The sequence below is a fragment of the Protopterus annectens genome, chromosome 15.part0 (genome assembly GCF_019279795.1).
Source record: "Protopterus annectens isolate FY-2018-M chromosome 15.part0, PAN1.0, whole genome shotgun sequence".
Classification (NCBI taxonomy): Eukaryota; Metazoa; Chordata; order Ceratodontiformes; family Protopteridae; genus Protopterus; species Protopterus annectens.
The window spans coordinates 559,668,894-559,696,830 of NC_056749.1; the positions used below are offsets into that span (position 1 = coordinate 559,668,894).

Sequence of the window (27,937 nt, forward strand, 5' to 3'; positions counted from 1 at the left end):
TTCCCTTCCAGATGTACCGCCGGTCTAAGGGAAATTGCAGAGTTAGAAGTCTCAAAACTACTGCAAAAAAGAGCCATTCAGCCAGTTACAATAGACCATTCAGAGCCCGGAATCTACTCAAGGTTCTTTTGGTCCCCAAAAGACGGGAGACTGGAGACCAATATTGGATCTCAGCAGACTCAACAAGTCTGTCAGGAAGGCAAGATTCCGAATGGTCACTCTTCAGTCAATTCTGCCCTTCTTACAGAAGGACAACTGGATGTGCTCAATAGATCTTCAGGATGCGTGCTATCACATCAAAATTCACAGACGCTCCAGGAGATTTCTCCGCTTTCGGCTGGGGTCCAGTCATTTCCAGTTCAGAGCCCTGCCCTTTGGTCTCACTACAGCCCCCAGAGTGTTCACCAAATGCATGGCAGTGGTCACGGCTCACCTGAGACGTCAAGGATTCCAGGTGTTTCCGTATCTCGACGACTGGCTCCTGTCAGCCACCACCAGGCATCAGCTTATACAAGCCAGGGATTACACAATAGACCTTTGTTCTCATTTGGGCATCTCAATAAACTTTGAAAAGTCATCCTTATCGCCCTGCCAGTCTATTACCTTCATAGGCGCAAACTTAAACACTGTTCGGATGTCAGCTACCCTTACAGATCAAAGAGTTTCAGACATTCAGAGTCATGTCAGGATCATTCTGGCCAACAAGAAAGTTCAGGCCAGAATGGTTCTAAAGGTATTAGGTGTCATGGCTCCGGCCATTACTCTTCTTCCCCTGGCTCGATTCTACATGCGCCTTCTTCAGTGGATGCTGTTCACACAATGGTCATACCAGCAACTTCCAATGCGTCACCAGATACTGGTGACACAGACATGCAAAGAGCATCTTGCTTGGTGGATCAGATCTCCTCAGGTTCACCAAGGCAGGCACTTTGTACCCCCATCCCCGATAGCCACTGTCACCACGGATGCCTCCCTGATCGGGTGGGGGGGTCATTATCAGGGCAGGATGGTTCATGGGACGTGGCAGCCGTTCGAGTACCATCTGCACATAAATGTCCTGAAGATGAGAGCAGTGCTTTTAACGTTGCAAGCCCTCAACGACTTTCTTCCCGTAGGGACAATTGCAGTCCACACAGACAACATGTCTGTAGTTTGGTATATCAACAAACAGGGCGGAACCAAGTCCTACCCCTTGTGTCGAGAAGCGCTCAGACTATGGCAATGGGCGATCTCCTCTCATCGGTTTCTGGTAGCAACGCATATCCCTGGGAAAACCAACATTGTAGCGGACAGATTGAGCAGAGCTATTCTCATGCCTCACGAGTGGTCTCTCAAGCAATCTATAGCGGAAGAGATTTTTCTGGAGTGGGGTCGTCCATGCTGCGATCTTTTTGATACTCCCCAAAACAGCAAATGTCCAGACTTCTTCTGCCTCTTCCCTCCATCAGGCCATCCCCCCAAAGACGCTCTGACCCAGGATTGGCACCAGGGACTTCTTTATGCCTTCCCTCCTTTTCCTCTGATCCCTCAGGTTATCCAGAAAGCTACCGTTTTGAGGGCCAAATTGATTCTCATTGCCCCTTACTGGCCTCGACAAGTTTGGTTTCCGTTCCTCCATCATCACCTTTTGGTGCAGCCGTGGCATCTGGACCCAGTGCCAGATCTTCTGATTCACCAATCGGGTCAGCTGCACCGGTCAATCCCTTCTCTCAACCTCACAGCATGGTTGCTCCACTTCCTTCCTTAGCCAGGCTTCCTTTGATCTCTAACCCAGTTAGAGACATCATAGTGGCTTCACTAAAATCCTCTACCAGGAGGATTTATACAAGCAAATGGAAACGTTTCTCTTATTGGGCTAAGGACAAGAATATTGATCCTTTTACTGCCCCTGTTCAGGTAGTCCTGGACTTCTTAGCAGAGATTTTTCATGCAGGCTCCTCTTCTTCCACAGTCAGAGTTCAATTGGCTGCTATCTCCAACTTTCATGTCGGGGTCGCAGATCATAATATTATGTCCCATAGGCTCTGCAGGGCCTTCTTGAAAGGAATTTTCCTACTAAAGCCTCCAATCAGGAATCCTCCTCCTCAGTGGGATCTAAATTTAGTGCTGACATCCTTGATTCTTCCCCTTCGAGCCAGCTGTTTCTTGTTCCCTGAAACATCTTTCTTGGAAAACTTTATTCCTAGTGGCTATTACATCTGCCAGGAGGGTGTCTGAACTTCATGCTCTTTCGGTTCGACCCCTATTTGGTTTTTCACAAAGACAGAGTATCTTTGAGAACTAACCCAACCTTTTTGCCTAAGGTCGCTTCAAAGAACAATTTGAATCAATCCATTGATCTCCTGTATTTTTCCCTAACTATTCAGATAGGGCTGAACAAAAGCTACATTATCTTGATGTCCACCGTCAACTTAGATATTATTTGGACAGAACAAAAAAATTTAGAAAATCTGATCAACTTTTTGTTTCCTATGCGGATAATAAAAAAGGCCTTCCTATTTCTAAAGTGACCTTGTCCAGATGGCTTTCTTCGGTCATCTCTGAAATTTATACTCAGGGAAAACAGCTGTGCTCAAAACCTAAAGCACATTCAACTAGGAGCTTAGCTACTTCTACAGCTTTTCAAGCTAGACTTCCTTTGGACACTATTTGTGCAGCGGCCACTTGAGCCACTCCTCACACTTTTGTTTCCCATTACAAATTGGACTTGGCCTCCAGGGACAGAGCCAGTTTTGGCTCTACAGTCCTCAAGAGTTTGTTCCATTGAGCCACCCAGGATAGAGGTGCTAGGACGGTCCCATCAAGCAAGAATGAAGGCGAGATTGACAACTTAACATTAAGAAGTTATGTACCTACCATAACGTTCCATGTTAGTTGTCTTCTCTCGCCTTCTTTCTTGCGACCCTCCCTCCTTCCCCCTGGCCTGGACAGACCTTGTTATAAGAAACTGTTATGCTTAAGACCATTCAGACCTGGTCCTTATTCCATCTGTAAGTTTCTTTCTTCCTTTTGGAAGTATTTTTTGCTTGGTGCTATTGCCCTTTGTCATCAAACGAGATCTGGGTACTTACCGCCTTGCATCATGGGATATGGGGCTGCCTCGAGCTGGTAAAAGTGACTCTCGAACTTAGCAAGTGCCGAGTCGGAGCCGAGGGATCGGCTCCGAACCCATCAAGCAAGAAAGAAGACGAGAGAAGACAACTAACATGGAACGTTATGGTAGGTACATAACTTCTTATTTCCTCCTAAGATGTCTTTGTTTGAAGGATCAGGGGCTAACACAACCAGTCTGTCAGCATCCACTATGACAAATTTAATAGGGAGTGCATCAGGTCCCCTAGTGCAGATGTGTTTTGTGTTTACCGACTGTCTGGTGAAATTCTATCTTACACAAATTAGTTTAAAGATGATCAATAGATTGATAGAGTTGGAGATCTCTGAATAGCAACCTGAAGCACTTTCTCCAAAGAATATTTTTTTGTTGCTAATACTGTTTTGTCTTTCCAAAACTGCTGATTCAGCTACCAGAATAAAAAATTTGTTTCTTCAGACAGCAAACTGTAAATTATCTTAATTGCCTGCAACCTGTTTGTATAATTCGCCCACCTGTTTGTATTTTGCATGTGACCACGTTGTGTTGAGTACTGTGCTACAATCTTTTTTCGCTAACGGAAGGTACTGTTGTGGCAGAAGGAAAGACAGCTGGCAAAGTATTTTCAACAGACAAAATGATTCCCATGGCAGGGAACAGGGTTGTTAAGAAGGCCTGGTCTCTAAGTTTTGTGTATGCTTTAACTGCTTTTATTGGACTGTATGTATACTACCACTGCTTTTGCTGAAATGCAGAATGTAAAAAAAAAATATTGAAGTTATAATAAAAGCTATCACGTTTACTGAGCAATGTCTAATTAATATACAGGAAAAAATGACGAACATGTACTATGTCTGTAGCAACATAAAGCAACCGTGATAAACTGGTCATCCGCTAGACTGGATAACCCAAAACTACATGCATCTCAAAAAGGCGAGAGTAAAAATGATATGGAAATATATCTTATGCTTTTTAAAGCTATGTGACTAGAGGGGGATGGTCTCAAGATGAATGGGACAGAATTTTGTCATCATATCTGACTGGAAACCTCACTAAAGCCTATATGGATCTTGGGGACAGTGAAGAACATAAATATACAAAGAAAAACATTTTGGTAAGACCAGGTGTCTCACCTGATGCATAGCCCTTCAAGGACCATAGCTATGGACCAGTAAGGTCACAAATGGTTTAAGTCATGTTTTAAAATTATTGCTAGAACCTAATGTGAGTGACATAAATAAACATTTTGAACTTCTAGATGAAGATACATTTAACAGGGACCTCCCTAGCCAGTTAAGAAAGTGTGACCCTAACACTTCTGAGCAATTAGCTGCTTCAGTGGAACGTTGGTTATTAAGTGAAATTGCAACATCGAAATGTGACTTACCCGTATTAAGAGCTTGCAGTAAGTCCTTAGCTAAATCTCTGCCAAAGCACATAAATAAACAAAAAACATTGTCATCTGAATTAGTTTTACTTAAATGTTCTAAGACAGTGCACATAATGAGGAAGTGTAGAACTAATTTTAGCAAATATGTACTTGTAAAACTAGTAGCATTAATCAGCAAACTGCTACACAAAGTTTGTTTGGAAGTGTGCCAATGGATTATGTTAATTTCTAGGAGTGTATAATATCCATTTTGTTATTATACTGCCACCAAACATATTAAATGTGCTATTTCAGTAGACAAGAACGAATTCCTAAGATTATTACACACAGGGAGCATGAGTACAATAAATGCAATTTAACATTTGTGTAAGTGTAAAACTACTAGCAACCAGACAACTGAGGTATTGTATGTGCATGGAGACAAAAACAAGTATACTTTGACACTAACATAAATATAAACTGCTATGCCAAGGAACTTTACTGGGTCTGGCTCAGGGGTTAATTCAGGCTATTTATTCTTCTTATACAGTAGTTTCTGGTAAAAGAAAGAGGCAAACCCCCTTTCCTGGAGAGATTCAAGAGGCTGAATCTGGGCAGGAGTATGCAGGTACAGATACAGAGATTTCTCTTCAGATTTCTGATTTGGACTCAGAGAAAAGCTCAGCTACTGACTCTCCCTATGTTTAGGGGAGGGGTCTCTTTCTCTGAGACTATTTCTAGAATGTGCCAGTGTTTTCAGAGTAAGAACATGGAGTTTTTTTAGTTCATAGCTTCATAGGTACATAGGTAGGTACTAGGCTATTGGCCCAGGGGCCTAAGTAAGCCTAGCCAACAAGGTTCCCTGGCTTATGCCACCCAAGAAAGTTAATTTTCTGTGCCCCTGTCGAGCAGAGCCACAGAAGTGATCCCCGGGGTGTATTTCCTATTTCCCATTCACTCATCAAGATTTTTCTTAAAGAGTGCTAATGAGGAACTTTGCTTGACATAGATCAGTAGCTTGTTCCAGAGTATAGGAAGTCTCTGGGACAAAAATATATCACTCCAGCATGTCCTGTTTATTGTGGTGACAAGATTTAGGTCCCTAGACCGTGTAGCTCAGAGGGATTGGGATTTCTCTAGGTGTAGCATGTCCAATAGCTCTGGGTTTAACATAGCTTTATATGTTAGGCAGAGATCTACTTGGAGTAGGCAATATGCTACAGAGTAAAGCTGGAGTTCTTTGACATGGTCAGTGTAGGGCATCTGTTTGAGGCCAGTAATTCTCTTTGTGAGGTACTTCTGTAGCCTTTCCAGCTGCTGCAGATGTCTTGTGAGGTACATTCTAAAAGGGCCATTGTACTCTATAATGGATCTAATGAGTGCCGAGTAGAGGGGAACAATGACCTCTTTTTTCCTGGATGAGAACCCTTTTGTGATGAGGTGTGCCACATAGAAGGATTTCCTGACTACTGTGGCAATTTGATTATCAAAGGAGAGACTACTGTCCACCTGGGTCCCAAGGTTTATCACACATTTGGCATTAAGTAGACTGCCGTTTTTGTGATAGTTCATGGGTACTGAGTTTTTACCAAAGGGGATGACAATGCACTTTTTGGCATTGAACTTGAGACCATGCCTCTGACACCAGGCATCTATGTCAGTGAGGCCCTTTTGAAGGATGTCCACATCATTTGGGGACTCAACTATGGCTCCTAGTTTGCAGTCATCTGTGAACTCCATTAGCCAAAGACATTCTGTGTTAGCATGTACATCAGAGAAGTAGATACCAAACAGGAGAGTTCCCAGGAATGAACCCTGTGATACTCCACTTGTCACTGATTTGAAGTCAGATTTGGAGTCTGCAACTTTTACAGTGTGGGTTCTGTCAGTTGGCCAGTTGGCAACCCATCTTGTGACATAGGGATTTATATCTAGTTTAGTGAGTTTAGCTATAGTTCCAGAATGGGGGATGGTGTCGAAAGCCTTGGCGAGGTCAAGATAGACTGTGTGAACCACCTTACTCTCGACTACGGTTTTAGTGACTGCCTCAAAGAAGTCAATCAGGTTCAGAAGGCATAATCTGCCTTTCACAAACCCGAACTGTGTGGGGTCCAGAGTTTGGAGGTTACCAATGTCTTTGTTTATGAGTTCCATGATGATACGTTCCATGATATTAAGACCAGGCTCATCAGGCTAATAGAACAATAGTTCCAATGATCAGTGGTGGCTCCCCCTTTGTGGAGTGGGATAACTGTTGCTGTGTGCCATTCAGTGGGCACAAAGTCTGATGTGAGACTATGACTGAACATGGTGCTTAGATGGGGAGCCAGTTTGTTCTGATGTTCATGTAAAACGCAGCCTGGGATGTTGTCCGGTCCCATGGATGTTGTGTTTTTGGTTTTAGAGAGTGCAGCTTTTACCTGCATAGATGTGATTACAGGGACTCTGCATTCTTCCTGTAAAGATATGGGCCCTTTAGGGGGTGAGAGGGGGGTAAAGTTAGCACTGAACCTATCTTCCAGGATGTTGGCAATATGAGTTGGTTCTGTAATTTTCGTGCCTTTGTGCTGTAACTCAGAGCAGATCTGGGTGTTGCCATTGAGATTCTTGACATAGCTATAGAATGTTTTGTGGTTGCCCTTAGAATCAGTGACAATTTTGTTTTTGTAGCTAGCTTTGGAAGATCTTATAAGGATTCTCAGCTCCTTACTGAGGCTGACCAGGGAGCTCCTCCACTCAAGGGATTTTACTCTCTTTTGCAACAGTTTCTTCCTTCTGTTGTAGAGTTTGTTTATAGCAGGGGACCACCAGATTGGCTTCCTTTTTTTGGAGGATATCGTCTTGGTTTTGTTTGGGATGGCACTATCCATGCACTCGTGTAAGTGCTTATAGAGTGCATTTGTTTAGGATTCAGCAGTCATAACTGTATTGTCCATCTCCATGGGTATCACGAAGGTAGCCACTTCTGTCTTAAGAAGAATGAAGTTGGCTTTGGAGAAATTTTTTACCATGGTTTCTTTAATGGTGGGTGGGGGTGGAATGCGGATATCTAGGGTGATTAGCTTATGGTTGGATCTGACCAACGAGGAGCTGACTTCAGATGTAGAACACCGGTCACTCATGTTGTTAATGACTAGGTCTAGGATATTGTTGCCCCTGGTGGGGGTGTGGATAAGTTGATCCAGGGCATTGGAATTTATGAATTCCAGAAAGCGTTGAGCGAAGGAATTGGTACGAGTAGTTTTCCCAGTTAATGGTGGGGTAGTTGAAATCACCCATTATTAGGGTGTTTGGTTGAACCCTAATATTTTCTAGTATATCAAGAAAAGAGGAGTGGGAATCCTGGGGCATGGTGGGGGTTTGTAGCAAGCTACAATTTGGATTGTGGTTTTGCCCAGAGTTAGTTGCACTTGGATAACCTCGGATGCATTATGCTGTGCAACTAGCCTGGAGGTGTGGATAACCTTAATGAATATGGACACACCTCCCTCAGAAAATACTAGGAGCTCTTACAGAAGGAATTTCTAGAATCTGCATCTATTCCTCCAGTTTTGTCTGCTTTGAAGGATGTGCATGTTGCTTTCTGAAATTTTCCTGTCAGCCAGCTGAACCTAAAAAGGCAGACAGGATGAATAAAGTTCCTCAATCATTCAAGTTTTTATACACTTTTCCATAATCTGATCCAGCTGCTACAGCTTTAGCTAATCCCTCTGCTGCTAAACAATCCTAGTTTTTGTGATAAGGTTGGGATGATTTTTGATAAATATGAGAAAAAGTGTATACTTCTGCAACTTTGATTTTCAGAATTTTGATTCTCAGGCTCATATGTTACAGTTTGCTCTGACAAATTGTGAAAATATAAAGAATGTTTTAATGAAACAACAAAGAAAAAATATTATATAAGTATTATAAAAAAATGGGAGAATTCCTGAAAAAGAACTACTGCTAACCCGTTTGCTATGGTAGGCAAAAAGAACATTATTTCTGATAATCCAGATGCTCAAGATCTGTGTTCTAAACTTGAGAGACTTATTTTTAAAGAAACATCAACTTTCTACAATATTGGTAGCCTTGAAAGGTATATCGAACTTGATATTACACCTAGGGGTCTGAGGTCTATTAAGAACCCATCTACACCGTTTGACCTCACTAATGAAACAGAACTCAAATTTCACGAGCGATGGATAGCAGCTGCACATCGGTGCAGCATAGAGTGGGTGTCAATTTTGATTGAAAGGGATAACATGAAAAAAGACAAACTTGTAGTGGAAACTAAACAAGTTTGTGAGCAGTTGGTTAACATTACCTCTAATTCGACCTTAGAGAACTTCCTTTCAGGTATTAATATGAAACTAATGAATTACGAAAAAGATCTAGTGGAAAGAAAAAAATCTAAGTTAACAAGAGACATTCGGGACTACGAACACAAGAGGGCGTTCGTGTTCCCTAGTCACCAAAGAAGTCGGAAAAAGAGTGTCTCTTTTCAAAAGGGAAATCCGGCCTCAGAAAAACTCACAAATAAGAACTTCCTGTCTGGCGAGAGCGGAGCATCATCATGGGAAGATGATGATAGGGACAACTTTCCCGAACTACCAGGGGCAGCAAATTCGGAAGCTTTTCGTAAGACCTATTCAGAACCTAACGGACACTATGTCAACACCAGGAAAAGGGGTTGGAACAGTACAGAACGCTACAGAGACTCGGGCGATGGACAATATAAGAAAGGTAGATGGACATAACTTACATAGTAGCTATGTGGTTAATTTGTCGAGTTATAAACTAGACAATATTGAGCTATCTATTTTAGAAAAGGGTCTTAAATTTGTACCCACGTGTATACCTAAGAAACATGAACTTAAAATTGAACTATTTCAGTTGTGTCGGAAAATGTCTTTAAGGGAATACTTCTTTAGGTTAAATAATACCATTGTTACTGATGTTAACTACGAGGTTACTCCCACACCTGATAGTGATCTGGAAAGTGAAGAAAGCTTTTATTCATGTATATCGGATGAAGAGGGGGAAAGTAATGCTTATGACTTATTGGATACACATATGCTTAAAGGTACTAGTTATTTTCTCCCCCCATGTAAAAATCCCAATATACTAAAATTTGAATCACTGTTAAATACAATGTTAGATAAAGAAATAGAAGAATTTGTTAATAAAAAGCATGTCTATAACCTAACCAAAATGGAATGGGAAAGATTACAGCGACTGAGCAGGAATAGTAGTATAGTTTTCAAACCGGCAGACAAAGGGGGAAAACTTGTTATATTAAATTCCTGCGATTATTATAGCATGTGTATGCAACACCTTGATAACAAAACTGTATATTGTGAAACAAATATAAGTCTCTTAAGAAAGGCAGAAAAAGATTTTGATACCTTATTACAAAAAGGTGTTAGGTTACATTATTTGACTAAAATAGATGTAGAACGAAAAATAAGTATTAAGAATAAAAAAATTGCAAGGTTTTTCTGTCTACCTAAAATTCATAAAGACTTGAACTGACCACCTGGGCGGCCTATTGTCTCAGCCTTTGGCTATTTTATTTATAATCTTTGTACTATGTTGCATGAAATATTGATAAAACAAGTCTTGATGTTACCTTCATATATACAAGATTCATATGATTTCCTTCAGAAGATAAAGGATATTTATTGGTGTGAGGGTATGTATTTCATTACTGTAGATGTAGTGAGTCTTTACACTAATATATCACATATCTTGGGTTTAGAAGCTATAAAATTTTTTCTTGGTGATAGCCCTAAAACTCATTATATTCTGGAATTAGTGGAATTTTGTTTAATGAATAACTTTTTTGAATTTAATGGCATTCTCTATAGACAGGTGACAGGTACTGCTATGGGGGCGGCTTTTGCGCCAGCCTATGCAAACCTGTTTATGGGAATGTTTGAAAATGAGTTTCTTTATAGATTACCATTTTTTAAAAATAATGTTTTGAAGTATTTTAGATTTATTGATGACCTTATTTTTATTTGTAAGGGTAATTATGATGCATCTGTAGGCTTTATTGATGCATTAAATAATAATAAATTTGGTATCAAGTTTAGTGATGTACAACGGGGATATCAAGTGCATTTTTTAGACATTTCTCTTAAAGGTAACAATGGTTTTCCGATACATACTGGCATTTACAGAAAGTTTGATGAGATAAGCTGGAAAATGTGGGGTAATAGTTGTCACCCTCCCCATACTCTGTCAGCTATTCCCTATGGGGAATTCCTCAGAATAAAGAGACTGAACTCTGATATTGAATTGGCTTATAATGAGGCATGTAGAGCAGCTGAGACATTCCATGCTAGAGGATATAATCCAGTAAATATAGAAAATAGTTTTTGTAGAATATTTAGAAATAATAAAAGTGATAGTAGACTGAATAACATTTATAAATATAATAGCAATAATACTGATAAAACTAATCAGGAAAAGATGTTTTTTGTTACTAAGTATACTAATTTTTCCTCAACTATTAACAAATTAATCATGAATTATTGGAATTTCATTAAGAGAGATATTTTATCATTGAAAGACACAAAATTGATTATATCATATAAAAAAGGCAAAAGTATTCAGGATTTCTTAGTACACAGTATTTATAAAAAACCTTGCACTAGTATTTTAAATAATGTGAAAGTTGTAGGAACATTCCCTTGTGGAAAATGTTCCATTTGTAAACATATAGTGAATGAGGTAGTTAAAATAAATGGAAAAAATTTTACTACAAGAGCTAAATACTCATGCATGAGTAAAGGTGTTATTTATGTTATATTCTGTGATTGTAATAGATATTATATTGGGGAAACAAAAAGAATGCTAGCAGAAAGAATTAAAGAACATGTTAGGGATGTAAAAAATAATAAAGTTAATAGTCCCATTGCTGAGCACTTTAATTCTGTACATCATGGGAACACTGATCATATAAAAGTTTCTATATTGGAACCACAGTTCGAAAAGCTTTTCTTCCACAGAAATCTATTCCTAAGGTTTTCAAGTCAGACTTTGGTCACTGCTAGGGAATACCTTTGGATTGTGGGTCTTATGCCATATGTGATTCTTATGATACCGCTGACAAGACACAACATGAGAAAAACTGAGTGGTGTCTGAAGTCTCCTTGGTCCCAACAAAAACATCCTTTGTGTTTTCAAATTCCAGTGCTGGTATTTGTCATAAGAGAAATCACTTGATGAAGACAACAAATATCTTTAAATCCATGTCTCCCCTCTCTCTCCTTGTTCCAAATCAGTCAACAGAGATGCCTTGGACTTTGCTTGGGGAGAAGTTTCAGGAAGGATAAAACTGCAAGGTGTTTGGGACACAAAGGACAGACACAAACACAGAAAATATAAAACATGTGCTTGCCTGGATTAAGGGACTCAACACTCTGAATCAGCTTTGGTATTCAGGGACCTCTCCAAGTTGTTACAGACAATTCCACAGTCATGTGGTACATCAAAAAGCAAGGAGGAACCAGGTTATACCCCCTCTGCAGAAAAGTCATGTTAGCTTGGAATATAGATTTACAGCACAATCTCACTATACAGGCACCCTACATTATCTGTCAGAGCAAAGATTTGTGGCAATCCAGCTGAGCAGGACAACGTCAGACCCTCACAAAAGAAAAGTAAATCAGGGAATCTTCCAAGGTTTGATCTATATGTTGGGAGTTTCTCGAGCAGACCTCTTTGCCTCCTCTCTGAACAATCAGCTGACAAGATTCTTCTCCAGGAATCCACGCAAGAAGGCCTGGAAGACAGATTCCTTTTCTTCATCTTGGTCAGGAATGTTCCTGTATGCTTTTCCACCCTTTCTACCAATATCCAGGGTCGTTCTAAAGATTCAGAAGGAATCCCCCAAAATCACTGTTGTGACTCCCTTCTGGCTCAGGCAACTATGGTTGCCCTGTCTTTTGAGAATGGCCAGGGGCAATTACCACAAGCTTCCTCACAGACTAGATCTACTCACACAAGAACAGGAGTTTTTGATATATACTGACACCAATCAATTTAATTGACTGCCTGGATGACAGGGACTTAATTCCCTTTAAGCAACTGTTTACTGTGGAAATACAGCAGGTACTAATGGAGGCAAGAAAGCCTGCTACTAGAAGATCAAATATTACTAAATAGAAATGGTTTTCCAGTGGTCCCTCCTTGGGTTCTTAATGTTGTTAGAGACACTGACACTTCACCCATTTGAACCAGCTAATCTCTCTGACTTGAGGTTCTTAACATGAAAAACATTTTTACTGATTGCTCTGACCTCTACAAGAAGGTTATCTGCATTCAAAGATCTTATGCTGAGTCAACCTTATTTCCCTTTCCATAGGGATAAGGTTTCTTTGCCAACTGATTCTTCTTTTATGTCTAAAGTGGTATCTGAGTTTACTTTAAGTCAAACTATCCTTCTCAGTGTTTTCTTTCCTGAATCTAAAAATGAGGGAGAAAGAATACTCCATACCTTGGACGTCCACAGACAACTCAGGTACTATCTTGACAGAACTAAATCTTTCAGGTCTTCTTCAGTCAATTGTTCTTTTCTTGTGAGGGTAAGAATAATGGACAACCTGCATCAAAACATACTATTTCCAAATGGTTGCCTAAGGCTGTTACCTTTTGTTAAACTCCCCACAACAAAACTATTCCATGCAGGTTCAAGGCCCACTTTACCAGGCCTTGGCTTCATCTATGGCTTTTTGGAAAGTGTTGTATTCTAAAAATATTTTAGAAGCTGCTACTTGGTCCTCTGTAATACTTTTACAAACCACTATAAACTTGATTCCTTGTCTAGGTCTAGATCAAGCTTTAATGGGACCATTTTCCAGGGGTTCCTGGACTTTTCTCTTTCTGCCTCCCAGTTGTAGTTTGCTAAGGCAATCTACTCACATAGCTATGGCTATTGCAGGAGTGATCAGTGCATTTTACATAGCACAACTGTGTTACGGTAAGCTTACCGTAACAGTAAATGTTCAGATAATCGCTGCTGCAGTGGCTGCTCCCTCCCTCCCCCTTGTTTTTTGGTGTGTTTTTTATGCCAGGGTTTGGACATGTATTTATTGTTTTGCTCTTAGTATTTTCCTTACAGGGCTCATCCTCCATCTCTGCTGGCAGGAAAACTCTGAAGGGTTCAGCACCCAAACGTATTTTTAGTCAGCTCAGCTCAACCCACCTGACAGTTTGGGTATGTGGTAGGCGCCCTGAAGATTTGGAAGCTGGCTGTCTGTTATACCCTTGGCAGGATATAACCGATATAGTTAAGGCTACTGCAGCAGTGACCATTCGATCATCTACTGTTATGGTAAATTTTCTAATACTAACATTAGGTCAGTTTTACTTGATTGTTATTTGTTGATTTAATATAAGCAAAATATTAGTTAAGTGAAATTCCATAAGGGTAGATTAAAGTGTATTCTGTTAAGGGAATGCTAAAGACCTGCTGCATATGCCTGAATGTAGAATTATGGATTCAAAGATGGCTGCCGTTCTGTGAACACTGCTGAACTGCAGCTCTCCATTTAACCTGAGGAAATCAAAACCCTGAGTGGATACTACAAAGTTTTCAACATCAAAACTTCGATAAACTTACTCTAACTACACTTATTTATCCTGGATTGAGAAGAAAAAATGGAAAAAAGGAAAATATTTCATTGGATTACAACAGATTAGCTAGCTCTGCAGAGAGAAATACACAAAGGAACCGTGTGCTTTTTATATTGCAACTTTTTATGTTCCAATAAGATGTCAAAAGAAGACAAAAGCATGGATATAACTACGACTAAAACAAAATTATCGGAATTGCAATCACCAGAAAAAGATGTGACTACTAAACGACAAAAAATTACTAAAGCACAGGAATAACAGAAACTAGGGACTAAAACTAAAGCTGATCAAGCTTTAAATATGGAGGATATCAAAACTGCACTTCTGCTTATACAAGAAGCTTTAAAATAACTGACTTGTCAAATACAATCATTTGGAATTTCATGTACTCAGTTGCTGGAAAGAATGGATAAGACGGAGGCTCGAATTTCTGATACTGAGGACAAATTAGTTTTACTGGAAAAAAAAAACAAATGATGTGGATATACAGGCTATACAAAGTAAGCTTACAGACCTAGAAGCAAGATCCAGGAGAAACAATATCATTGTCAGAGGGATTCCTGAATCCATTCAGTATAATGAACTGATTCCATCCATACTACAAATATTTGCAGTGCTTTTAAATGATTCTGATACTGTGAAACAAATAATCGTGGAAAGAGCACACAGAGCTTTGAGAGAGGTACAAGCATCTAATTTTCCTAGACCTGTGTATGTTAAACTGCTTAATTATCAAGATGTAAATAGAATACTTATTACTGCAAAACAAGGTGGAGGCTATATTATGTGGAAAAACAATAAAATATCTCTGACCCAGGATCTACCTATACAGATCAGACAGGCTAGACAGTCTCTGTCTCCTTACTGCAAATTTCTTATTGACAAACAAATGAAGTTTCAAATGAAATATCCTAATATGCTTATATTCACAGTGGATGGGGCTAAACATTCTGTTTCCACCAAAAATGAGGCAAGAAATCTGTTTCTTAAAATTTTCAAGGCTTTACTTGCATCAGAGACTTGAATTAAACTTTTGATGGGACTGGTATGCTGCTATGCTTACTGTGCTTCGAGGACTGGGTAATCTTTTGTTTGCATTTGTGAAGCTTAGGCCTATTCCTGAGCAATAAAACTGTTTGCTTTTCCTTATCTTGATCTCCTGCACTTGTTTCCTGACATTTTATGGCTTCTATGAACTGTTTTCAATGAGGAGGAAGACAGGCAGTGCTTAAAATGCTGTTGAGGTTGTAGATTTCGTTGTGGCACTTCCGGGAGTCTGTCTGCAAAAGTGGTCCCCCGTCACGAGCATTTTACAGGACTTCCTGGTTTGAAAAACCGAAGAGAACTGTTTTAAACACTCTCTTGCTTATTTAACATTAAATAACACTGTTCTATAGTAATTTAAGCACATAGGAACTTGTTAGGAACTTCATTTATTAACTTTCAGTCAACATTTTGTAGTTATATTATTTAGAGAGGGTGCAGGGATTTAGCAATATTTATTTAACCTGTCAGCATAGTTTTTAATGTTTTGTGTTATTTTCATTATTTTATTTAGTTAGAAGCTTGCTTTATTATGAAACTAGTATAAGGTGAATGTATAACAAAGGATATTAATAAATTTGCTGTCTATTTGCTTTAATATAGGGTTATATATTAGTATGTATTTTTTTTCTTTCTCTTCTCTCTTTTAATGCATGTGATTTATGTATAGATAGCTAATCCAACTGAAAGTGCATTATTATAACCTACTGAAAATGCATTCTTTTTTTTTTACTTTATTCTTTTTACATGTACTACTGTTACATTTTTAATTTGATTTGTTTAAATAGTAATTAACCAAAGAGATGTAGTTTATGGCAGTGTTTGTTAGGGGATGTTTAGTTTAGGCTTTGTCGTAGTGAAGTTAGGTTTTATAGGACTTAATTGTGATACATGTGTGAAATTTTACATTGTGGTGTTTTTATATCTGTTGTTTCTTTTAAACCCTTTGTCATTTTATATTATACAGGACCTATTCATCTCCTGGTCCGGGGTTAGAGTGGGTATGCACTGGTTGAGGACGGGATATAAGGATTGCTTCCAGATTATGTATGGTTTTGAATTTACTGTTTTTTTGTTTTTTCCATGCTCTCTCTCCATATGTGGGAAGTAGATTCATGGAACGTTAAAGGGCTCCAGAATTTGAAGAAGAGGAAACTGGTGTTACATGTATTGTTGCAGGCTAGGGTGTGGTTTATCCTACTCCAAGAAATGCATTTAATGAATGATCAATGGGGTGATGTTAAAAAAAAGAAATGGATTAGAGAAGTAGTAGTATCTGAAGGTAAGTCAAATAGTGCTGGGGTAGCCATAATTATTAAAGATCAATACAAGGAAAAGATATTAGATTCTAATACAGATAAAAATGGACGGTGGTGCTATATTATTCTTTCGTCTACCTTATTTGATAAACCTATTTTACTTTTAAATATATATGCTCCCTGTAATGACCAACAACTATTTATAGCATCACTATATTCAATTTTAACACAATTTGATAGATATTATGTAATTGTTGGAGGTGATTGGAATACCTACCAGAATCCGAAGTTGGATAGATCTTGTCCACAAAGAGCATTTAACAAGCATGCTCTATTAACACTGAATGATCTTAAAGAAGACTTTCAATTATATGATCCATTTCATTATCTGAATAACGATAATAGTACAAGCAATTTTACCTTTTATTCCCCATGTCATAAAATGTGGTCCAGAATTGATTTCTTCCTGATTTCAAGAGTATTGATCAATCTTGAACCTACAGTTATGGTACATGCCCGTTATATATCAGACCATTCTAAAATTTTGTTGAGTTTTACTAAGGTGGTAAAAGATACTTTGAGACAAAGAGGTTATAATTGGTCTCTTAATCCAAATCTATTGAATAAGGAGGATATAATACTGGAAATTATAAAGTACCTGAAAGACTTATTGACTGGTTTAGGGAAACAACAATTTGCCCCAGATATTGAATGGGCAACAGTTAAAGCTCAAATAAGAGGGACACTTTTGCAAAAAGCATCTTATTATAAAAAGATATTAAACAAAGATATTCAAACTTTAGAAATAAAAATTAAATTACTTGATCAAGAACTGATTAGAGATTTTAATGAGCAAACAGAGAAGGAACTGATTAAATGTCAAAAGGATCTCTTTTTACTTCAGAATAGTAGATTAACATTTCAAGAGTACAAGACGTTAGTGAGGTATGCCAGTCATGTTCAAACACCATCGAGAGCGTTAGCTAGGATCATTAATCAAACAAAACCAATCGTGCAGATTTCGGAAATACAATTTAATAATAAAATATATTCTAAAACTGAGGAGGTTCTTAATATCTTTGAGAAAATATACACTAATATTTATGCTGGACAAAAGTATATGACCCCTAACAGGAATTATGAACAATTTCTACAGTCAATTAAGTTTCCAACAATAGGAGAGGACATTCAAAATAACTTGGTTAAACCGATATCTGAAGAAGAAATAGTATATGTAATTCAGCATATGAAATCACATAAATCACCAGGTCCTGATGGCTTGACAGTGGAATTTTATAAAAAATTTGCAGATATTTTCGGTAAGATACTTTCAGTTGTGTTTAACTACATAATTAGGAATAAAATTAATGATCCACACCTTAACACCTCAAAAACTATTTTTATACATAAAGCCAATTCAGATCCTCAAAATCCGGATAATTATAGACCGATATCATTAATAAATGTAGACATAAAAATTCTAACCTCTATTATAGCATCTAGACTGAAGAGAATCATGACTCATATCATTTCTAAAGAACAGACTGGTTTTATGGCAGGTAGACAAACCAGTGATAATACACTCACACTACATACTATGTTAGAGCATGATAAGCAAAATAATTTAAATATTTATGCCTATATAATTGATGCCCAGAAAGCCTTTGATAGGGTTGATACAAATTTCTTGTTTGATCTTTTACCGTATTTTAATATATCACATGAGTTTGTCCAAATGTTACAAATATTATATAGTAATCCCTATACTACATTGTATATTAATAAAAACTGCTCTAAAAGAATACAGATTAAGACTGGAATATGCTAGGGTTGCCCTTTGTCCCCTATATTATTTAATATCTATCTTGAACCATTGTTTTTATATATTAAACAAAATGTTTATCATAATGTCCCAATAATTTATGGAACTAAAATATTAATGGCAGCTTTTTCTGGCGATCTTAGCATTTATTGTGCATCTCCATTATCAGATACTGAAAAATTATTGAAGGCTGTTAATGAGTTCTCAAAAGTGTCTAATTATAAAATTAACTTGAAAAAAAACAAGATCTTCCCTTTAAAGACACCTAAACCCTTTTCGTTATTGCCCTTAGTGGGACAGGTATCATTTAAAGTAAATATTAAATATCTAGGTATTGAGTTCTCTACTGATAATAAAGACTTTTATAATAATAATATTAAAGCAATCTGGGAACAAATAATTTCTGATTTTGGGAGATGGAAAAATTTACGACTGCCAATATTAGCAAAAGTTTCAATTATCAAAATGAACATATTACCACAATTACTGTATATTTTTAGGTCAGCCAATTGATTACTTTCAAAGTCGTTTTTTAAATGGATTCATAAAGAATTGGCTAAATTCATTTGGGAACCAAAGAAAACCTGGATATCTTATGATAAATTAATGACCCCAAAAAATAGAGTAGGACTGGAATTACCTAATTTTGAAATGTATTATTTAATTGTAAATTCTAATAGAATTTTAAGAATTGCCAATTATGATATAAATAATACTAAGTGGACACCACCTTGGGTAGTTCTGAATTATAAATATATTCTAAAGTTAAATATCAATCCTAAAGCAATACTTTTTTTAGGTAAGGATACATTGAAATTCTATGGGATTATTGAACACATCAAGATGAACATACTCTCTTTACATAATTTATTTCATTTATTAGATTTGGTTCAACATATGAAGGTTTTTCAACCCTTTCATAAGAATCCTAATTTAAAATTGAATAATCAACTAATTGATCTCAACAAGTTTCCATTGATAGTTAATCTAACTTTGATTGCTATATATAAACATCTTGACAGTTCGGCCAACCAAATAAGACAAGAACTTAACTTACCTAAAAATTATCCGGTTATTCTGAGGCAAATTAGAGAACTCACTATAAGCTATTTTAAAAGTTTTAAACCGGAAGAAGAGGCTATTAATAGATGCTCTTTGTTGTGGCAAGCTCTCCAACAGGATCTTAAATATATCACAACAGCAAATCAATTAATTAAAGAATTTCAATGTCATGATAAAATTTTGTTACCAAACTACTGGGAAGAGAAAATCTTACTGACAGATAGAAGTGATATGTTAAAAGCAATTGACTTGACCATCAAATCTACTTCTCTTCAAAAATTAATATATACCCAGTTGATGATTTGGAACAATGCATATTATACATGTCTTACCCTGCATAAATTTAATCCCAAAAATTCACCAACTTGTCTATACTGTAAGAATCAACCAGCTGATCTTCTTCATATGTTCTGGAGTTGTAAATGCATTTTCAAACTTTGGAATTCCCTTAAGATCCAACTTCAAAAGGTGGGTTACCAGAGTACAACGTTATCATGGAAATTTATGATTCTGCATATTCCTCCGAGAGAGATCTCTAAATCACAAATTATTATATATATTAATATTTTTCTATTAATGAAGGTTTATATAGCTTCAAATTGGTTAGACCCATCTAAAACTTCATGGCAGAACTTTAGAGTTCTAGCAACAAAATATATATTGGCTCATAAATTACTATTAAACCCACAAAATAAAAATGTTAATAATCCAAAAATTTGGGAACAGATTTTTAATATTATACTAGCATAGTATCTTCAACTTGGAAATATTAATAAATATTTATGTGTGTGGAGAGAATTTAGTAATCAACTGTCTATTACTTGCATATATTCTTATGCTTTTTTATATTTAACTGTATTACATGGAAGCATTCTTGTAAATATTGTATATAGAGTGTGGTTATTAGTGATATTAGTTAATGCTTGATTTGTGAATATATGTTATTTTTGTTCTTATTTGTGTTTGAAAATAATATAACAATAAAGATTTATTATGGAAAAAAAAAAGAATTACATCTCTGTGAGTCTCCTACTGTTGTAGCTAGCTTTCAAACCGTTACATCTCTGGGGAAAAGGTCATGCACCTGGTTGAAACAATTTCAGATTTTTTTAAATGTAATGCACAAAACAACCCTCAACCAAATTATGACTCTCTTTGTAGGAACAATGATATTAACTAATAGCATAAAACCACTGACAGATATGTGAGCACAGTGATATTTGTTTGGAAAGTTCCAAATGGAAAACAGAAGTAGATGAGAATACGTTATGTAAGTATAATCTCTATCTATATTAGAAGGTATGAAAATAAATTAGAACCACATGTCTACCTCTTGAAACAGTAACTCTTTGGCATAAAGGTATGAATAACTGATTGACTGAAATAGGATAAATGGGTCAAGAAACAGAATAACAAATATAAATAAAGAAGTGCCTATACCATTAAAGAAAAGTTAATGTGGTGCGGTTTTATGATTTTCTAAGTGAAAAGAGACAAAAGCATTAATTAGGAGCAAACTAAAACTTACAGTTTGGTATCGTCATCATTTTGCGATGGAAACCATATTGGCCTGAATGTACTCTGCAGGCCTCCAAGTAGTAATTCTAGCAGCTTTTTGTAAAAGTACTGCATCCTTAGACATGGATCTAATCACCGGGTATTTCAATATGCACAAAATACAGTAGTATCAGTTACAGGAAGCAAGACCTGGTGGCCCTTGACTAATTTGATCATTAACAAGGTACTAAAGAGACAAATATATTTACCTGTCAGAAGAAAGTAATGCATTGGTCCCAATGGCACTGAGCCCAATACTAGTAAATATAAAATAGATCTAACTGCCCCTATCAAAAGGATGTGATCAAAAAGTTGTAATGCCCACGCAGTTATGAAAAAAAAAGTAAAACAAAGGCAAAGATAATACAGTATGAAAAATCAGAAATTTAACATGATTGTGTAGACTAGTATAGTGCTGGCAGGCTGGAGTCATCTGATTGGTTTACCATCAGTAAACTGACTTAAACTTAAAGGAAATCAAATGCACAGACAACTGTTAAACATAACGGATGGTAAAAGAATAAAAAGAGAAGGGATGGCCAAATAATAGCTGCAAGGGCACACTTAGTTGCTTTTGTTGTACCTATCATTTTTTAAGGTCTTCCTACCCTAAAATTTCTCAACTGACTTAGGCAGATGATTCTCCTAAGGGGACAATAACATAAGTATTTACATGAAGTCTCTGGGACAACATCACATATTTCAAGAAAAGTTGTAGAGTTGGTGGCAAGAAATACAATCACAAACACACACACACACACACACACACACACACACACACACACACACACGCACACGCATACACACAAACACACATTCTGTTATTTTTGTTCAGCTCTAATCTTTGCTTCGATACTTGCGTGAGTTGAAAAGCTGAAGTAAATGTGCTAAACACAACAAAATTTAAAGAAAAAATTATAGTATTTTCTATTCCTCTTTCCTGCAGATAACCAGCAGTTCTTGGCAAATCCAAACTGTACCCTGGTGAATTTAATAAATTATATGAAGAAGAAACTTTCTCTCAGTGAATCAGGTAAGTGAAAAAAATAATTCATTGCATGACACTATTGATGCCAGGAAGAAAACTGCCAATGAGACTATGATTTTACGAGTTTAATGCCTTAAATGTAATTACAACTTTTTTGTCAGAAAATCTTGCAAACTGTATTACAGTTTTTGACTTCTGTCTTGCTGCCAGTTCATCCCATGATCTGTTCTTTCTTAACTTAATAAATAACATTTGAAACCAGGTTTGTTCAATAATAGCAGTAAGTTAGTTAGTTCACATTCTTCTCCAAAAACTGTTAATAAATGAAATATATTGTCTTTGTAGCAGTGAAACTCTCTTTTCATGCAAATGACTATTCCCAATGAATTCTGAAGTGTATGTAATCTAGTTTTCTCTGTTTTAAAATATTATGCAAATTAGCTGAGACAATGACTATATTAAAATATCCTTAATATCACATCTCCTTCCCATTACACAATCATTTCCCCATATTATATAAACAACATGTCATGTAAAAATGTTTTCTTATACTCATAAAATCCATTTGAATTTCCAGAAAATCTGAGTCAGTTTTCTCCCCTAGCCCCTCCCCTTTACTACAAACCCTCTCTCCATTGACCTTTCCACTTGCTATCCTCCTCAGAATTCCTGAACACCAGCTTTAGTAGCATGCATATGCATATATATCAGCCACTGTTCCACATAAGAAAAAGGCTCCCAGCTCCTAAGTCCAGTGCAGATGCTTTCTTCAGCATCAGACTTTCATTAATCTAAACTATAATTTTGGCCAGAGTTTACCTGACACTGTCTGCTTTCTTATTTCCGATTATCATGGAATTTCAAACAAAAAATACTATAGCAACATTACCAAAGGTACTATTACTAAATATTAAGGCTTCATAAAGAACAATAATTTCTGAGCACAATTTACATACCCTTCGGCATTCATACAACCACTGACTTGTATGGATTATCCCTGAGTCATGTGGAGAGAGAAGTTCAAATAAAGCTAATTGAGAAAAGCATGGAAAATAAAAGTAAATATCCACGCAGATATATCAGAAAATGCAGATATATCAGGAAATTGAATAAGTCACACTGGAATGCGGGTTAAACATCCCCATCAGAATAGTATTTATATGTCCAGACACTTCTTATCAATTTATACCAAACATCAGGCTCAGAAAAAACAACCATAGCTTGTATTGCATGTGGATCTAATCAAACCACAAATGCAGAAAAATAATATTAGGGTGTGAAAATGTATTTGATGCCTAAAGAATTAGGAAACAAGCAAACCTTGAAGGACACTAAATCTAAGGAAACTTCTTACCCTGTGGTTATGACCAGTATTACCCCAGAGACTAAGTCATTGCCATGGCAATTTAATCCACTCTACAGTCATCTCATACAGTCTAATACTCCACAATAGTTTGATGATACATGTGCCTTATTCCAGATGGAACTGAAAAATACCCATTCTTATGGTTTAAAGCAAATATTCTAAAAAGACTAATACTGAGACCAGTTTTTGTAAATATCTGAAGGTCACCTGACAATTCTTCATTTCTTCATAGTCTGGACTTAAAAAAATGATATGATACGTTTTGAAATGCTTAAGTAACATAGTAGGGAACTTACTAACTAGACTATATTCTATGCCCAGTCCTTCTAAACAGCATAGTGTGTTCATCATAGGAACATTTGAAAATACTAGACAAGTGAGCACAGGACTCATAAGAGGCCATTTATATATTTAAGTAGACAAACTTTAAAGTTCTTGCACCCTTTCTGAGAACTTGGTAGTGTTCAACTCCCAAATCATGCAGGGCTGTACATAACAGGTATAAGCCTGTGTCTGCACATGCAGTCATCAAGACTAGCCATAGAAACAGATAAAGCAGTATTTTGCTTGATTTGTAGTGCTAACTTAATTGATATGCTGGTAATATGTTGATTTAGGAACTTATCCCTCCAGTGAGTCTTATTCGTTGGTATAAATTTAGGTCCCTTGTAAAGTGTTTGTGGAGCCACTGGTTTTATGAAGAAAGAGGAGGTAAAATAGGATTGGGTCATTCATGGCTCAGAAAGCAAGGCACAAGTCACCCAGGTCTACCCTGTAGGCTACTGAGATTGTACTATTCTATCAGGATAGCCAAAGGATTTTAGGGCTTTAATTTTTTGGGGTTAAAAATGATTAGGACCTTTCTAGTTAAGCAATATTCTTGGATTTGTACATATCCAAGGGGCATTGTATTTGGTAATGGGTCTGATAAGTAAAGAGTGCAACGGTAAAAGGGTTTATTTTGGTCTTGAAGATGTTCCCTTGGAAATAGAATAGTTTCCTAACTATGGTGGAAACATGATGATCAAATGAGAGACAGCTGTTCACATAAGTGCTCAGGTCTTTTATTACCACATCTGTTTGAAGTGGAATACAAGTTATAATACATGAAGTGGGAAAAGCTTTTTCGCTGAGCTCTACTATGCTGTGCTCTTCTGCATTTAGCTTAGGACATTTTTCCATACAACAGGCATTTGCATATTCCAGGCCTTTCTGGAGATGTTTTGTATCAGTGAATAAGTAGATAACTCTGCCCACTTTGCAATCATCAGAAAACCTGGTCAAAATACCTGGGATATTGGCTTGGATGTTTGCAAAACAAAATAAACTGGAGAGAATTCAGCATTGATCCCTACAGTACCACACTAGTTAAAATTTTATGTTCAGAGAGACTACCAGCAACAGTCACTAGGATCTGTTAGATAGCCAGTTTGCATTCCAACAGACAATGTAGGTGGTGTTTATATTATGTTTGTCAAGTTTTTAATAATACCTATATGGGGATAGTGTCAAAGGCCTTCACAAGGGCAAGATAAGTAGCATGCAGAGAAAGAACTGTCCACTGCCTTTGTAACCATTTAAAAAAAGTTTACTAGATTCAGTAAACTGGACCTGTACTTCAGAAAACTAAACTGATTGTGGCCTAGTGCAGTTAAGTTGTCTGAGTCTGCATACTTGAGTTCTGTTATGATATCATCCATGGTTTTGCATATGAGGTTGCTGAGGTTGATGGCTCTATAATTTCTGGGTCCACAGAGGGGCCTCACTTGTGTAGAGGAGACACAATGTGTGTTCTACATGAAGTTTAAATAGAGGTTCAGATGGTGTATACTTGGCACTAAAAGGATGCAGCCTGGTATATTATCTGTTCCCACAAAAACATTCATTTTAGCTTTGATATATATTCTAAGACTTATTCCAAGGTGATTTCAGGGGAAATTACATTTTCAGGGATGCAGAGTGCAACAATGTGGGTTGGTGGGATAAAATATCTGACTAATATGTTGGCTATATCCCTGCCATTATAATTTGGGACATTATTATGAAAGAGATCAGGGTATCGCTGAACATTATTCCATAATTTCCTGATGTAACTGAAGAAAGATTTGTATTTTTTTTTTTTTGGGGGGGGGGTCCATTGTGGCCTTAAGTTTGTACTCTGTTGTACATTTTCTAATAGTACTTGTATTTTCCTTGCTGAGATGTTTCAGTGTTGTCTTGTGATAGAGGGATAGGGATTTCTTACAACCTTTTATTGGTTTCCTTTATTTTTAAACAGATTATCAAATGGGAGTTGCACCAGTCAGAGTTATTCTTGAATTTGTCATTATATTTAGGGTGGATGGGCACAGACTCTTTTATGCAGCTCTTTAAATGCTGGTAAAAATTGGAAGTAAATTCAGCAGCCTTCTGAGATGAGTCTATTTGCAGGGGTTGTTAAGAATTTTGCATAGGTACTGTACAAGATGGAGTAGATTTTCCATGGAGAAGTCCATAAAGATGGCCTTATTTGATATTGGAATGGTACCATTATACCTGACAGAAAATATGATGGATTTCTGGTCAGATTTAACCAGAGATGAGGAGGTGCATGCTTTGTTACAGGTAGACACAAGGTCGGTAAGTACCTGGGAAAGGTTACTAGAGCTTCTAGTATGTAGTTTTACAATTTGGTCCATATACTGTTATTCATAAAGTCTAGAAAATGTTTAGTATATCCATTTTTAGATATGCAAGCATAGCAGTCAATGACTGGGTAATTGAAGTTCTTTAGCAAGAAAGTATTTGGCTTGATCTTTCTACCCTCAGTGATAGTCAAGTAATTTCCATGATTTTTTGTGACATTGATGGAATCTGTAGCTAGCAGTAGTGTACTATATGGATTTATTAAGGGTAATTTAGATCTCCAGGAGCTCCAGGTTAGGGTCTTGGATAATATGACATGATGTGACAGTGTTTCTGAAAAATGCACATTCTCCCACGTAATTACCCAAAGTCCTAAAGGCATAATATGCACTAAATCCTGGTATAGGGGGCTACTGTTATTGTAATGAAACTGTGTCTCCGTAGCTACACAGATATGAATGTCTCTGGATTGCAGGAGGGCCTCAAGTTCGGGAATGTTTCTGTTTATTCACCTAGACTTGACTAGAACCACCACGATGTTGTCCAAATTTGTGTTTGAGTTTGTTATGTATGAATGTCCAGGAGGGAGACTCTGCCTAAAAAGTGATATGGAGGCGACAGAGGCTTTAAATAGTATGCAGAAGCCATGATATGAAAGATCTAAGCCATCTCTGCCAAAACAGGAAGTCTAACCTACCATCTCATCTGAGGGCGATGCATTCCAAATTTCCTTAGACTGATACCAACTACCTAGTCAGTTGTTATAGCCAATCATCTTGTTTTGATTACTAGACATTATTCCTGGTGAAGGCAAAATATTACTCAAGACCAGAGTTTTTCCTGCCTCTAACATGTATAGTAAGTTCCCTCATGCCTCTCTACCTGTATCTCAAGGTGCTGTGCCTCAAGTCATTTACTACTACAGGGGCCATTAGTAGGTCATATGCACATTTGTTTGGTTTATTGGACCTTAGGTCCCTCATGCCATCACAGATCCTGACACTGGACAAGCCATTTACAGTTATCCTGTCCTTAACCAGTATTTTGCGTGTGGAATCTCTATGTCCAAACATAGTCACCTATGACTAAGGCATTTCAAAGTGCAGTAGTTGACTACATGGGCCCTATAGGCTTAGACCAGCTTACTTTTTTACTCTTTGGTGATCTAAGTGGAGATGCAATATGATGAGATGAGAGGAACTATGTGGGATGCATGCACTGAAGGCTGAACCTTTCAGAGAGTGGGCTTCACTGGGCTAGAAGGTATTGGCAATTTAGTCTTTATAGTCTCAGCAAAAGATATGGGTGTGTGTCATGATTAATGTGGTGTTGTGGATTCTGGATGCTTACTAATAGTGGGCTGATGTGTGCATTTTTCTCAATGTTTCTTAAATATTTACATCTCTCTCTCACAGGTTGTACTATCAAATCATAGGAGTAGTGAACAGTCAGTAAGCATACGGTCATTGCTACACTATCATACAACAGAAACTGTAATCAGACTGGCAACAGATAAGGTGAGAGCAGACTGCTGAGCCATACTGGCAGAGTGAAGTTCTAGGCTGTACTTAGTACTTGGTTTGGAGGGATTCTACTATGGAAGACCCCAAAGATTTATGGATGAAGTATGTAGGATGATACTCTGAATATAGGTTAGATGGTGGCTAGTCTAGCAGTATTTAGTGAAAAGATAGAATTATGTTTGCCGGGAATGACAAATAGTGGTGATTCACCTAGTGGCTACTACCTGGCTACTACTAGTGTTCTTAGATAGGAATCAATGTCCCTTTGTTCCTTCTCTCACCAGAAGCAAAACAATAGCACTAATCCCAAGGTGGCAGATGACAGGCTCTTTGGTGACCATCAATATTGTCCCACATGTTACATGGGTCTATAGGCTTGTTGTAACCTTCTACTGGTACATGTCCTAGACATCATCTACAACAACTCACTACAAGAGATATAATCTGTACAACACTCCAAAAGCAGACCAGTCAAGGAAATCCCATACACATTGCCCAATCAGAGACAGCCTAGAATCAATGTCTCTAGTCTTCTTTCACCAGAAGCAAGACAAAATGGCTTCTAAGAAGTAGTTTTCTTTCTTTTCAGTGATAGTATCTAAGAGGG

The 27,937-nt window shown here is 37.2% G+C and overlaps 1 protein-coding gene across 2 annotated transcripts in view; it reads right to left on the minus strand.

Annotated features, from left to right (window-relative positions):
- The window catches only part of LOC122789920, a 717,137-nt gene that overhangs the window by 281,503 nt on the left and 407,697 nt on the right, over positions 1-27,937 (minus strand). The window lies entirely within an intron of this gene.